Below are 14,296 nucleotides of genomic sequence, written 5' to 3'. Positions count from 1 at the left end.
GTATCCCACAGGTGAGAGATCAAGAAGGTGCAAGTGAGAGAGCAGTAGGCTCTCCACTGAAATGTTCACAGTAGCTCCCCTCTGGGTATTGGTAATTTTAGAGATTATTATTGTTTTTTCCTCTGTGCTTTACTGCTCCCCATTTTCTCCCATGAAAATTATATCACTCTTTTTTTTCATATTTACTTTTCTTTTTTTTTTTTTAATTTTCCCACTGTACAGCAAGGGGATTAAGTTATCCTTACATGTATACATTACAATTACAGTTTTTCCCCCACCCTTTGTTCTGTTGCAACATGAGGATCTAGACAAAGTTCTCAATGCTATTCAGCAGGATCTCCTTGTAAATCTATTCTAAGTTGTGTCTGATAAGCCCAAGCTCCCGATCCCTTCCACTCCCTCCCCCTCCCATCAGGCAGCCACAAGACTTTTCTCCAAGTCCATGATTTTCTTTTCTGAGGAGATGTTCATTTGTGCTGGATATTAGATTCCAGTTATAAGTGATATCATATGGTATTTGTCTTTGTCTTTCTGGCTCATTTCGCTCAGTATGAGATTCTCCAGTTCCATTCATGTTGCTGCAAATGGCATTATGTCATTCTTTTTTATGGCTGAGTAGTATTCCATTGTGTATATAATACCACATCTTCCGAATCCAATCATCTGTCGATGGACATTTGGGTTGTTTCCACGTCCTGGCTATTGTGAATAGTGCTGCAATGAACATGCGGGTGCATGTGTCTCTTTTAAGTAGAGTTTTGTCTGGATAGATGCCCAAGAGTGGGATTGCGGGGTCATATGGAAGTTCTATGTATAGATTTCTAAGGTATCTCCAAACTGTTCTCCATAGTGGCTGTACCAGTTTACATTCCCACCAACAGTGCAGGAGGGTTCCCTTTTCTCCACAGCCCCTCCAGCACTTGTTATCTGTGGATTTATTAATGATGGCCATTCTGACTGGTGTGAGGTGGTATCTCATGGTAGTTTTGATTTCAGAATGGCCATCATTTATATCACTCTTGAAATAAGATGAAGTACAATAAACATGATTTTTTTTTAATATTTCTGAGCTGCAGCATCATTCAACTAATGAACCAGAGGTGAGGGGCAGGGGCTGGGCTTTCTGACTTTCCAAGGCTCACTGCAGGGTCATGATTTGATAAAACATCAGCTGCTCTGAATTCCAACAGCACCTGCCACAACAAAAGGAGGCCCTTTCCTGAGCACACTGATGCCATTGCACATGGTTTTATAGAACAAAGAAACCAAAAGGAGGAGGTCATTGAGCCTCCCTTGGACACCATCCATTCCACCCTAGCCTGAGCTCTCTGGGGAAGTGAAGCCATCCATCTGCAAGGGAAGGAGGCCATGTCCAGCATGAAGGCCCACGACCTCATTTTTTGTCCTCCCTGGTGGTCTCCTCCCTGCTTTGTCCAGTTCCCTGCCTCCCACTTAGCCCACAACTCAGCTCATGCCTCTTTCTAAGAACCGTTTGGCATCTGCTCCTCTGATGATGCCTCTGTATTCTCTCATGGGTGTAGCCATTCCCCTTCCCCCAGGATAGAGTGAGTGAGCAATTGGGAAGAGGTTAGGGGAGAGGGGCATACTGCCCCTCCGTGGGGAGATGGACAGAAGTCAGGCAATCTTTGGAAAGGTCCTATAATATAAAGAAGTGGACATCAGCATGCCTTCTCTAAGTGAAGCTGAATAAAGGGAGGCTTTGAGGACTAGTCAAAAAAACAGCAGGGACTGTGAGAAGACAGCTGTGATATGTGGGGCAGAGGTGGGTCCAGAAGGGGTTCCATCAGTGTAAACCAAAAAATCGTGACAAAAGACAGAGTGAAAAGCAATAGTAGCCAGCTCAGTATACAATGCTCATCCTTGCCCTCTTTCTCCTCTCCTCCCCTTCACACAAGCCAACCTGTTGCCTAGATGAGGGATCAAAGAGGACTTTGCAGAGTGGAGGAGGAAGAGAAAGGAACAGGCTGAAAGCAGTCAGAAAAAAAAAGAATCTAAATTGGAAAGGAAGAAGGGAAACCATCACTGATTGCAGATGACATGGTACTATATATAGTAAACCTAAAGACTCTACCAAAAAACTATTAGAACTAATAAGTGAATGAAGGGAAGCTGCCGGATACAAAATTAATCTGTTGCATTTCCATACACTAATAACTATCAGAAAAAAAGAAATTTAAAACACAGTCCCTTTAGCAATTGTATCAAAAAATAAAATATCCAAGAATAAATCTAATCAAGAATGTGAAATATCTGTACTCTGAAAACTATGACATCAATGAAAAAAATTGAAAATGATACAGAGAGATGGAAAGACATACTGTCCTCATGGATTGAAAGAATTAATATTATTAAAATGTCCATACTAGCCAAGGCAATCGACAAAATCAATGGAATTTCTATTAAAATACAAATGGCATCCTTCACAAAACTGGAACAATTAATCCTAAAACTTGTATGAAGCCACAAAAGAGCCAAAGTAGCCAAAACAATCTTGAGAAAGAGCAAAGCTGGAGGTATCATGCTTCCTGATTTCAAAGTATACAACAAAGCTGCAATAATCAAACAGTACAGTTTTGGCATAAAAAGAGACATATATATCAGTGGAACGAAATAGAAAGCCCAGACCATATAAACCACATTTATACAGCCAATTAATCTATAACAAAAGAGGCAAGAATATACAATGGGGAAAAAAATAATCTCTTCAATAAGTGGTATGGAGAAAACTGGATAGCTACATGCAAAAGAATGAAACTGGACCAGTTTTTCACACCATACACATAAATAAACTCAAAATGGGTTAAAGATTAAATGTAGAACCTAAAACCATAAACTTCTGAAAGAAACTATAGGCAGTGTGGTTTTAGATATTGGTCTTAGCAATATTTTTTTAAAATCTATCTTTCAGCGCAAGGACAACAAAAGCAAAAATAAACAAATGGGACTACATCAAACTAAAAACCTTTTGAACAGTGAAGGAAACCAACCAACATGAAAAGGCAGTTTACTGAGGTGGGAGAAAGTGTGCACAAATGATACATCTAATAAGGCATTAATACCTGAAATAGATTGAATTTATACACTGTTGACATAAATCACAGCAGTACTGTTGATCTGTCTCCTAAAGCAAAGCAAACAAAAAGCAAAAAGAAACAAAGAGACCTAATTAAGTTTAAAAGCTTTTGCACAACAAAGGAAACCTTCATCAACAAAATGAAAAGATAACCTACTGAATGAGAGAAGATATTTGCAAATGATATGACTGATAAGGAGTTAATATCCAACATAAAAAAACTCGTACAGCTCAACATCAAAAAGCAAGCAACCTGGGAGTTCCCGTCGTGGCGCAGTGGTTAACGAATCCGACTAGGAACCATGAGGTTGCGGGTTCGGTCCCTGCCCTTGCTCAGTGGGTTAACGATCCGGCGTTGCCATGAGCTGTGGTGTAGGTTGCAGACGCGGCTCAGATCCCGTGTTGCTGTGGCTCTGGCATAGGCCGGTGGCTACAGCTCCGATTCAACCCCTAGCCTGGGAACCTCCATATGCTGCGGGAGCGGCCCAAGAAATAGCAACAACAACAACAACAACAACAAAAAGACAAAAAGGCAAAAAAAAAAAAAAAAAAAAAAAAAAAAAAAAAGCAAGCAACCTGATTCAACAATGGGCAAAAGAACTGAATAGACATTTTTCCAAAGAGGAAATGCAGAGAGCCAATAGGCATATGAAAAAATGCTCAACATCACTAATCAGGGAAATGCAAATCAAAACTGCAGTGAGATATCATCTCACACCCATCAGAATGGCTATCACCAAAAAGATAAGAAATAAAAGTGTTGGTGATGATATGGAGAAAAGGGAACGCTTGTGCCCTATTGGTGGGATTGTCACTTGATGCAGGCACTGTGGAAAACAGTATGGTGGTTCCTAAAAAAGTTGAAAATAGAACTACCATATGATCCAGAAATTTCAGCTTGGAGTATTTACCTGAAGGGAACAAAACACTAATTCAAAAGATATATGCACCCTATGTTCATTGTAGCATCATTTACAATAGCCAATATATGAAAACAATCTAAGCATCTATCAATTGTTGAATAGACAAAAAAGATGAGGTATATATATATTGTCCCCTTGAAAAAAAATGCACAATAGGGAGTTCTCTGGTGGTCTAGTGCTTAGAAGTCAGTGCTTTCACTGCTGTAGCTCAGGTTCAATCCCTGGTCTTGGAATTTAGATCCCACATCAAGCCACTGCACACCACGGGGGGAGGGGGGGAAGCACACTATGAGAGTTATGAGAATTATGAGATTTATTTGGGGCAAAATGAGGACTATAGCCTGGGAGGCAGAATTTCAAATAGTTCTGAGAAACCACTCTGAGAAGGCAAGGTTGGGGGAGCTAAGATATGTAGGAGTTTTGCAGCAAAGGGTAGATAATAGGAAAAAAAGATTACTGTTAATAAAAGAAAACCAAATACCTCAAGTTAAAGAATTTAGCACTTTACATGGGAAGATGCAAGTGTCTGGACTCACTGAAATAACTCCTTTGATAAGCACCACAGCTCTCTGTGGCCTATATCCTATGCTTTTCACATCCTGAGGGCTTCAGTCTCAGAGCTGCTCAATGGCAGGTATTCTTTATTTATTTTTTGTCTTTTCTAGGGCTGCACCCGAGGCATATGGAGGTTCCCAGGCTAGGGGTCTAATCGGAGCTGTAGCTGCCGGCCAATGCCAGGGCCACAACAACGTGGGATCCGAGCCGCGTCTTCGACCTACACCACAGCTCACAGCAATGCTGGATCCTTAACCCACTGAGTGAGGCCAGGGATCAAACCCACAACCTCATGGTTCCCAGTCAGATTCATTAACTACTGAGCCACTACGGGAACTCCCAGGTATTCTTTTTTTCTTCTCTGAGTTTCCTCTGGGTTCACCTGCTCAGGAGTGGCTGCAACTGTTAGTGACTGCGATATCTTTTGTTTAAGGAGATGACAGGCAATCTTTTATTTCTCAATGTAATGGAACACTACTCAGCCATAAAAAAGAACAAAATCTTGCCATTTATGAAGATATGAATGGACCTTGAGGGAATTAGCTGAGTAAAATAAGTCAGATAGAGAAAGACAAATACTAGATGTTACCATATTATGTTATATGTGGAATGAAAAAAAAAAAACAAATGAATGAATATAACGAAACAAACAGACTCACAGATGTAAAGAAAAAACTAGTGGTTGCCAGGGGGGAGAGAGACGAGAGGAGGGTCAAGATAGAGGCAGAGAATGAAGAGGTGCAAATGACTATGAATAAAATAAATAAGCTTCAGGAATATATTATACAACACAGGGAATATAGTCAATATTTTATAACAACTTTAAATGAAATAACTTTAAATGGAATCTATAAAAAATATTGAGTCACTCTGTGGTAAACCTGGATCTAATATAATATTGTGAGTCAGCTCTACTTCAGTTTAAAAATTAATTAATTAAAAAAAGAAGAGCAGGCTAGGTACTGCCCACTCACAATGCCCCAAGTCTCAAGCATGGATAGCCCTGAAGGGAGAAGCAAAGATGATGAGGAAGGTTTTTTAAGCTAGAACTTGTTGTAACCAAAGGAAATAAGAAATCATGGAATCTGCTACCCTTTGGGTAAGAGAGTTAACACATAGCACTGGGAACAGTGATTAGGGGCACAGCAGCTGGAGGGAACATCCTTTGATGTTTGTAACGCAGCAACATTGCTCTGCTTCCATAAACCTAAATCTTGATCAGACCTACATGCATACATTAACACATATACACACCATTATATATAATCTGGACAAAGTAAAACACAACCAAAAGCAGCTTTATTGTTTTCACACCCGCTACCTTTTCTCCCTGATCTTGTCACCCTCCCTTCTCAGCACCTGTGTGAAACCTCAGGCCATTTTCATCATTTCTCTATTCAAGTTTACATATAACAAGATTCATTCTAGCCTCAATCTCCCCTCTGATTGAAAGGTTTTCTCCTCCCCACAGCTCACACTTGCCTCAGGCTGGGAAATTTGGAATGAGGAAGGACAAAGAGGTTGCATCACTTTCTTCACTCAGGCTTGGTACCCTGAGCCCACTCACCCTCACCCTCTAACTGCTGTTTAAGACTGTCTCAAGAGATTGGAGGGTACAGCGGCTTTGTTATGTGTCAATTTAGATGCCAGCTCCATATCTCTGAAGTTGGAGAGGATAGAAGAGAAATGTTCATGAGCTATAAAATGCTTCAGGGAAGCATGGACCATTTTTGCACCTTGAAGTTTGGGGACAGGGGACTGTGGCAGTTTGTGTATGTTGTCACTGATCCCCCAGCTTACCTTGCTGGGGTAGAGCAGAACCAGGGCCTGCTGGTACGAAGTATCTAGCCTCTGCTGGATTTCCTCCTTAAGCTTCTTCAAGTCCTGAGTCAAGAGCACTCACAGCTCCATGGTGAAGTTCAGGCACCTACTGACCCTGTATGTCACCACATCACTGAGGCGGGAAGTGGTAAGAGACATGCAAAGGTTCCAGTTTATTCTGTGGAATTACTTGCACCCCCATGGCTTCCAATTTCCTTCCTTTCACTACTTCCTGCCCATTCCTCCTCCCAACAGCTGGCCAAGCTGACCTACAGTGTCATCAGGATCAACATCAGACACAGAGACCCAGTCGTGCACGACTCTACCAGTTCCCACGATAGGGTAAGGTATAACCCCTTATGCTGTGTCACTCGCAGTGATGCTCCTTCTCTGAACCCCGACTGATAAAGGAGAAAAGAATCAATTCCTAGTGGCCCAGTGTTCCCACTAATGGGCCGTGAATGATGGTCTGTCAGCACACGGCTTCCCAGGAATCCCCAGCAGTGATGGATCCTGCTCTTGTCCTGACTCCAGAACCCACACTCTCAACCCCATCTCACTGTCAAACAGTAAAAACAGTGTTGAGTATGGTTCATTAAGCCCTGCTGACTATGCCCCACCTTCCTTGGTGCTTAGAGATGAGTGCAATATTTTTTATATCACACTAGCATACAAGAAATGCCCCCACCATTTTATTTGTCTAAATCAAGTCCCCCTGGGAGTCCCCAGGGGACAGAGTGGCAGGAAGGAGAACAGCATTTATTACTGGGGATCCCTCCTCTTCCCTTGTGCTGTGCCTGTGCCCCATCCTACTTCCTGCTCTAGAACATTTGGGGATGAGCCCTCCAGTCTTCCCTCGGTCTATGTCATTCCTAACCTGTGCCATCCAGAGTTAAGCCTCCCTATATCTGTAACTGGCCACAACCCATCCAGAATGATACATCAAACAGTGCCCAAGCCTCTGCCATTTCCAAAAGCCCCAAACTCCTTTTCCTCTCTAAGTAGGAGAAATACCCAGTGCTAGCATTTGGAATTAACCTTCTGGGGTTAGTGCCTAAGAACTACTAGCCTTCCACTTTGGGGATCCCTAAGGGCCATTTCAGGAGGTTGGACACACCAAGGGACTCTCTTAAGTCAACCATGAATAGACAAAGGGAAAAAATATGTGTTGAGCAGCTGTCCTGTTCTATTTCCCCTCCAAAACTGGCTATATCCTGTTCTATTTCCCCTCCAAAACTGCAACGTAGAAATTATTATAATTGTTTTTTAAGAAGAAAAAAAAACAAAAGATCAGAGAAAAAGTCCCCAAATCATACAGCTATTTCACTCGTGGGAGATGGCGGAATATGTGTGGCTCATGGTAATAATTATCATTTCTTGAGCTCTCATTCTGTACCAAGGCATTGCACCAAGCATTTTCTATCCACTGGTTCCCATAACAACTCTATAACATATTTCTTTCTCTAAATCTAAGAGAAGAGAAATCACTAGAGCTTAGAGAAACCAAGTGGTTTGCCTGAGGTTGTCACACAGCTGGGGAGTGATGGAGGCTGGATATGAAGATGCCCTGTTAAAATCCAAAGTGTGATTCTTAACTGGTGCACATCACAACTCTGCTCAAGTCTTTGATGTGGAGGTGCAGCCCTGATGAAGCTGGGATGCTGTGGGAGAGATGAGTGGGTAAAGGAAGCAGGAAGGAGGAGCAAGGAGGACTGATAAGGATCCTGAGACTCTCTCGGCCTTCCTACCGAGTATCTCCAGGGAGTGAATCACAACACAAAAGGGCAGAGACCTTGCTTACTTTCTCACTGCAGAATGAGAATAATGATTACTCATCCGTGAGCCTTGTGAGGCTGGTGGCTTAGTCATTCAGTAAGTATTATAGATCACGCCTTCCTAAGCCTCTAGGTAGACCCTCAAGTCACCTATAGAATCCTTAAATAAGCACCAGCTTTTCAGACCCCCCAGGGCACAGGATGGTTGCAGACAGACTCTGCAGAGGCTGTGCATTCTTAAGAGATGGAAACTTTTCAGTCAATGGCATTGTGAGGAGTCGTTCAGCACAAAGCATAGGATTTCCTCCCCTGCTCCCAACAGAGTTCCTTTCCAGCAAGACAGGTATTCCAAGCAGTTTAGTTCTTCCTTAGAGCCCAGAAATTTCTATCTCAGCTGTGTTTACTTGACATTTATGAGAGATGCTAGATGTGTGAAAGAGACAGGAGAAGAAAACACAACAGGTGTATAAATGGGCAAGGGTACCCAAAAAGCTCTGGAGTTGTCTTTATGATGGAAGACTGAAAGCACATGTAACCTTTAATTTGGCATTTAAACTGTCAGAAACACTCTAAGCACAGAGATGCTCATCAAAATGTTACTTATCAGCATCAAAACCACAAAATGCCTACCTATTGAACTTCAAGGATCTGTTTATGTAAAATGTGCTATAAACAATCGGTGAACTATAGCCATTAATGTGTATGTCTTTAAAGCTATGTTAAAAAAAATTATGATGTTAAGATATGAAAAAGGGTACCAAATTCTGTATACTCTATAATCATAATTATAGCAAACCATCCAATTTTTTGAAGGAAAAAAGACTGAAAGGAAAGACACCCAACTATGGACAGTATTTGCTTTGGGAAGTGACTCAAAGGTCAATTCCTTTTATTTCTTTTTTTTAGGCATTTTCCAAAATGTTTATAAAGAGCACATAGCGCTCTTATGAGGGAGAAAAACAATAAAAATCCCTGATGTAATATTTGATTGATTATTCTTATTAACTCAGTTCTACCTATCATTAATCCATATTAGAGTAGCTGACAGCAATAACCCAAGTGTTTAAGAATGAACCTCACTGGCATAGTGTGGTATTCTAAGCCGCACTTCATCTTATCAAATCTATCTCCAAATCCAAATGTCTCCTGTTATGGCCCAAAAGACAATGGCACACAACCCTGCAGAACCTGACCCAGCAGTCCTATCTCCTTGCTTTTGTTGGACTAATTCCTCTTTCCACTGTGTTTCTCCTTCTTTCCACCATCTATCTCTGGCAGCCAATACCAAACAGTGCAGCCCAAACATCTTACTTTCAGGAGTGATCTAAAGCAAGTTATGTCACTTCTCTGGGTTTCAGTTTCCACGTTTCTACAAGACAGAAATGATCATTTCTACCTTGTTTTTTCTCATTAATATACACAAGAGTATCTATGCCAAGTGCCTGACACATAGTAGACACACAAAAAAATATGCATATACCAGCTATTATTATTTTTGTTTGGTTTTCTTTGAATCCTATCCCCAGCTCAGAGCTAGCTCAGTGTCTGGAACATAGAAATCGCTTAATTCACAGCTATTGGACTAACAGTTACTATTTATGATAGAAGTCTTGGCAGATAAGGACCTGTGGCTGTATGATTTTTTTAGATAACCTGTCTCCATACAAAAGCACAAATTAAGAAGCTAGTCGAAAAGAGAGACCTTGATTCCTACATAGGAGAAAAGCTTTGTCAACTCTGATCAGAAAGAGGCTTTGGGAAACCACATGCAGGCATCATTGGGAGTCTTCTCATACAAAGTGAAGAACATCAGAATATAAGATGGAAATTTTCCTCATCCTCTCCCTCCCCTATCTCAAAAGGGGGATTTGGTTGTGTTTTTAAATAGACTTTTGCTCTTTCTCAAGAATCAGCTAGATACCAGGGCATCTGCACAGCTGAATAAGCACAATGAAGATGAAAGATGTATCCTAGGGGCAGCATAAACTGTGATCCAGCTGCCCCTCAAGCTTGTGTAACTTCTGTTGTTTGTTGAGAACAGGAGAGGGAATAGAGTGTCCAGTATCCTACAGCATGCAGGGTCAACAGCCTCAAATTTCTTTTGATTTTCTTTTTTTTTTAGGTTTCATTGAAGTATATTTGATTTACAATGTTGTGATAATCTCTGCTGTACAACAAAGTGATTGAGTTATAAATATACATACATCCATTCTCTTTCAGATTCTTTTCTCATATAGATTATCACAGAATATTGGGTAGAGTTCTCTGTGCTATTCAGCAGGTCCCCATTGGCCAGTCATTCCACATACAACAGTGGGCATACACCAGTCCCAAACCCCAGTCCATCCCTCCCCCCTACCCATCTCCTTTGGTAACCATAAGTTTGTTTTCAAAGTCTGTGACCTGTTTCTGTTCTGCAGATAAGTTCATTTGTATATTTCTCTTAGATTCTACATATAAGTGATATCATATGATGTTTGTCTTTCACGGTCTGATTGACTTCATTTAGTATGAAAATCTCTATGCCCTTCCATGTTGCTGCAAATGGCATTGTTTCATTCTTTTTCATGGCTGATATTCCATTGTATATGTGTACCACACCTTCTTTATCCATTCCTCTGTCAATGGACATTTAGGTTGCTCCCATATCTTGGCTATTGTAAATAGTGCTGCAATGAACATTAGGGTGTATGTATCTTTTCAAATTATGGTTTTCTTCAAATAGATGTGCAGGAGTGGGATTGCTGAATCATATAGTTAAAAGAGCCATGATACCTAGGAACCTTCCTGAATTTCGTCTGGATCTTGTCTACTCAGAAAATATATGATTATAAATGTAGCAAAGATCCCTCTGCCTGATCATAGAAAACAAGCCTGATCCACAGACAAGTAAAGAAATCCTCTTCTTTCAATCTGCAAAAGCTTAATGCAGCTCTTTAGCATAAAGTAGTCACTCTTAAAAGAAACAAAAATAAAATATTATATAAGTTTATGGGTAGATGGTTCTAAGGGAAGGGTGCTTCAAGGAATAATGAATTGAGGAGAGACCCAGGAGAAGGTTAAGCATAACATTTGTAGAAATATGTTTTGGTTCAGTGAAAAGCAGTATGTTTGACAAATTTTCTTCCAAATCTATTAAATTATTCATTCCCTTAACAAACACTCAACAACAAACTACTTTTCATTTGCTTTCTCATTTATTCATTCAGTAAACATTGACTGAGCTGAGAATGGATACTATGTATTGTCCTGTGTGTTATGAAGAATATAAATAGTAAATGGGGACATTTGTTGAGTGATTACAATATGCCAGGAATTGCCTACAATCACACAGCTGGTTAGTAGTAGCACCCAGTTTGTACCCAGGATCCTGATCCCATGACCGTATGCTATATTGCCTTCCAAGGATGAAAGATACCAAGACGTTAAGATGCAAGTCCTGGCCTCAAGAAACTCAGATTTTTAGGACAGCTGAGACATCTAAGTGTTTTAAGAGAGGCTTAGGAAGAACAATTAAGGACATGTGAAGAAAGAAGAAATTATCCCTTCTTCACTGGAGAAAGAGAGAAGTCTCCTTAGAAATAGTGGAATTTGAGGTTACTCTTGATGGAAAAGTAGATTTGAACAAGCAACACTGGGAAAAGTACTCTAAGCTAAGGGAAGAGCATCAGCAGTTTGGTTGGAGCCTCAATGCCTGTGATAGGTGATACTGGGGGAAAGAGTGGGAGGTTAAGGCAAGTGTGCATGTGACATCAGCTTTTTCTGGATACCTTACCAGATAACATTCATTCTGCTAAAATACATCCTGCCAGTAGTTATTCACACCTAATGAAGGGTGAATGATAAGATATTATTTTTAAAAATCCAAGAGAAAAGTTTCCATTTTCAATATTAGCTACACTCAAGCAAGATAATTACTCTGGAATTTCTAAGTCTTTCTGTCCATTTGGGAACCTGTCGATATGATAAGAGCTCAGCAATCTGGACAAGAAATTTGAAAAAAACCTCCTCTTTTGCTGAAAAATTTGCCATTAGGGCTTGACCCAGGGGAAGTACCTGTTGGATTCCTTCCCAGAGCAGAAAAGGGAAACAATGCTGTTCCTAATGCACATCCAGCCACTTCGTTCGGGCTCTGTACTCGTTAAGCATCATCTGAGACTTATTTGACCTTCTTGGAGCCTCTGTGTGAACAAGGGAAACATACTCAGAGATCAGTGTTTTACTTATAAACATACATGAGAGAAATGACCTTCGAGCTTGTTCAGCATGGGTCGGTCCCCGCCTGGCACCGTGCTATCCGATCTGTGCTTTCCTGTTCAGGGAGGGAATCTGAGGATCAGCTAATGACGTTTGGCCTGAATAAGAGAAGACTAGAGGGGGGAGGGAGCAAGAGGTAAGATTAGATCATAAGTAAAGAAGGACCCTATCTGATGCTATAGCACAGAACTTTAATAGTTCGACTGAAATTTTTATGGATTGTATACTAGGCATTGATAAATAATTACATATGCAATCTTATCTAATTCTTACAAAACTTTTACACTACTACAGGTATTAATGTTCTCTCTCTCTCTTTTTTTTTTTTTTTTGTCTTTTTAGGACCACACCTGTGGCATATGGAGCTTCCCAGGCTAAGGGTTCAATCACAGCTGTAGCCGCCAGCCTACGCCAGGGCCACAGCAATGCCAGATTCCAGCCACGTCTGCGACCTACGCCACAGCTCATGGCAATGCTGGATCCTTAGCCCACTGAGCAAGGCCGCAGGATCGAACCCGCAACGTCATAGTTCCTAGTCGGATTCATTTCTGCTGCACCATGATGGAAACTCCAACTCCAATATTCGCTTTTTTTTTTTTTTTTTTCAGCTAAAAATCTACAATACTCAGGGAGCTCAGAAAGATTGGAAAACTCACTTGAGGTCCTACAGATAGCAGGTGATGAAGTTGTAGCTCAAGCACATATCAACCTAATCCTGTCTCCCAGCTCCCCATGTTGTACCCTGACTACAACACGCTTAAAGACCCTTTCCCGTCGTGGCTCAGTGGTTAACGAATCCAACTAAGAACCATGAGGTTTCAGGTTTGATCCCTGGCCTCACTCAGTAGGTTAAGGATCTGGTGTTGCCATGAGCTGTGGTGTAGGTCCGGCCGCGGCTCAGATCTGGCATTGCCATGGCTGTGGTGTAGGCCAGTAGCTACAGCTCTGATTAGACCCCTAGCCTGGGAACCTCCATATGCCACGGGTGCAGCCCTAGAAAAGACAAAAAAAAAAAAAAAAGACCCTTTTCTGTTCATTACAATAGAGAGTAAACTGAGAGGAACTACAGAGAGACAAATTTTAGCTCAACGTAAGTCATTCTGTCACATTTAACTGAATGCCTTTGGGCAAGAACATGTCCACTCTCTAGATCTCAGATTCCCATTCCAAAAAACAGAGCAGTGCACATGAACCATGTACATGTTTCTTGTAGGAGTTCTTCATAATCTGTAAGATGCTAATGAAGAGGGATCTACCTTCCCAGCAGTTCTCCAGGATCTATACACATTACCCTCCTGGATAGAGACTTCTTGAGTAGCTCTCCACATCCATTAGACTCTAGTGGGATACAAAGAATCTTCTCTACAAGGATTCCAGCACCTTCAGGATGCAGCTCCTCCCCATCTCTCCTCTTCACTGCCACCCACTCTAAGCACGGGCTTTCTCTCCCAGCTCTACCCAACCACTCGCTTGTCTCCAAATGCAGGGCCACAGCTCTCAGGCATTGGACGTCTTACTCCCTCCCCTTGGATAAAACTGGGTGGTTGTCCTTCCTGCAAGCTGATATTCTTAAACATTTTTCTTTTTGCCATTTCTTGGGCATTCCTGTGGCATATGGAGGTTCCCAGGCTAGGGGTTGAATCGGAGCTGTAGCCGCCAGCCCACGCCAGAGCCACAGCAACATGAGATCCCAGCCGCATATGCAACCTACACCACAGCTCACGGCAATGCTGGATCCTTAACCCACTGAGCAAGGCCAGGGATCGAACCCACAACCTCATGGTTCCTAGTTGTATTCGTTAACCACTGAGCCATGATGGGAACTCCAAACATTTTTCAGTATTTATTGGCCTCAGTGGAGAGAAAATGCT

At 41.5% G+C, this 14,296-nt stretch overlaps 1 protein-coding gene across 14 annotated transcripts in view; it reads right to left on the bottom strand.

The window, feature by feature from the left end:
- The window catches only part of LOC110262057 (uncharacterized), a 333,859-nt gene that overhangs the window by 85,473 nt on the left and 234,090 nt on the right, over positions 1-14,296 (bottom strand). For 4 of the 14 annotated variants that reach the window (XR_014813625.1, XR_014813633.1, XR_014813626.1 and 1 more), the window contains one exon: positions 4,658-6,526. The gene's annotated coding sequence lies outside the window, so the exon portion shown is untranslated. Of the gene's footprint in view, positions 1-168; positions 3,143-4,657; positions 6,527-11,345; positions 12,539-14,296 lie in introns of those variants that run through there. The other 10 variants (XR_014813631.1, XM_084973854.1, XR_014813627.1 and 7 more) reach the window with 8 other exon arrangements.

Source organism: Sus scrofa, chromosome 8 (genome assembly GCF_054392235.1).
Source record: "Sus scrofa isolate SSC_HxYL_T2T_F1_AM1 chromosome 8, Sscrofa_HxYL_maternal_Yorkshire_Landrace_v2.0, whole genome shotgun sequence".
Lineage (NCBI taxonomy): Eukaryota > Metazoa > Chordata > Mammalia > Artiodactyla > Suidae > Sus > Sus scrofa.
The sequence above is the reverse complement of the archived record's forward strand: the minus strand, read 5'-3'. Positions and strand labels throughout refer to the sequence as shown.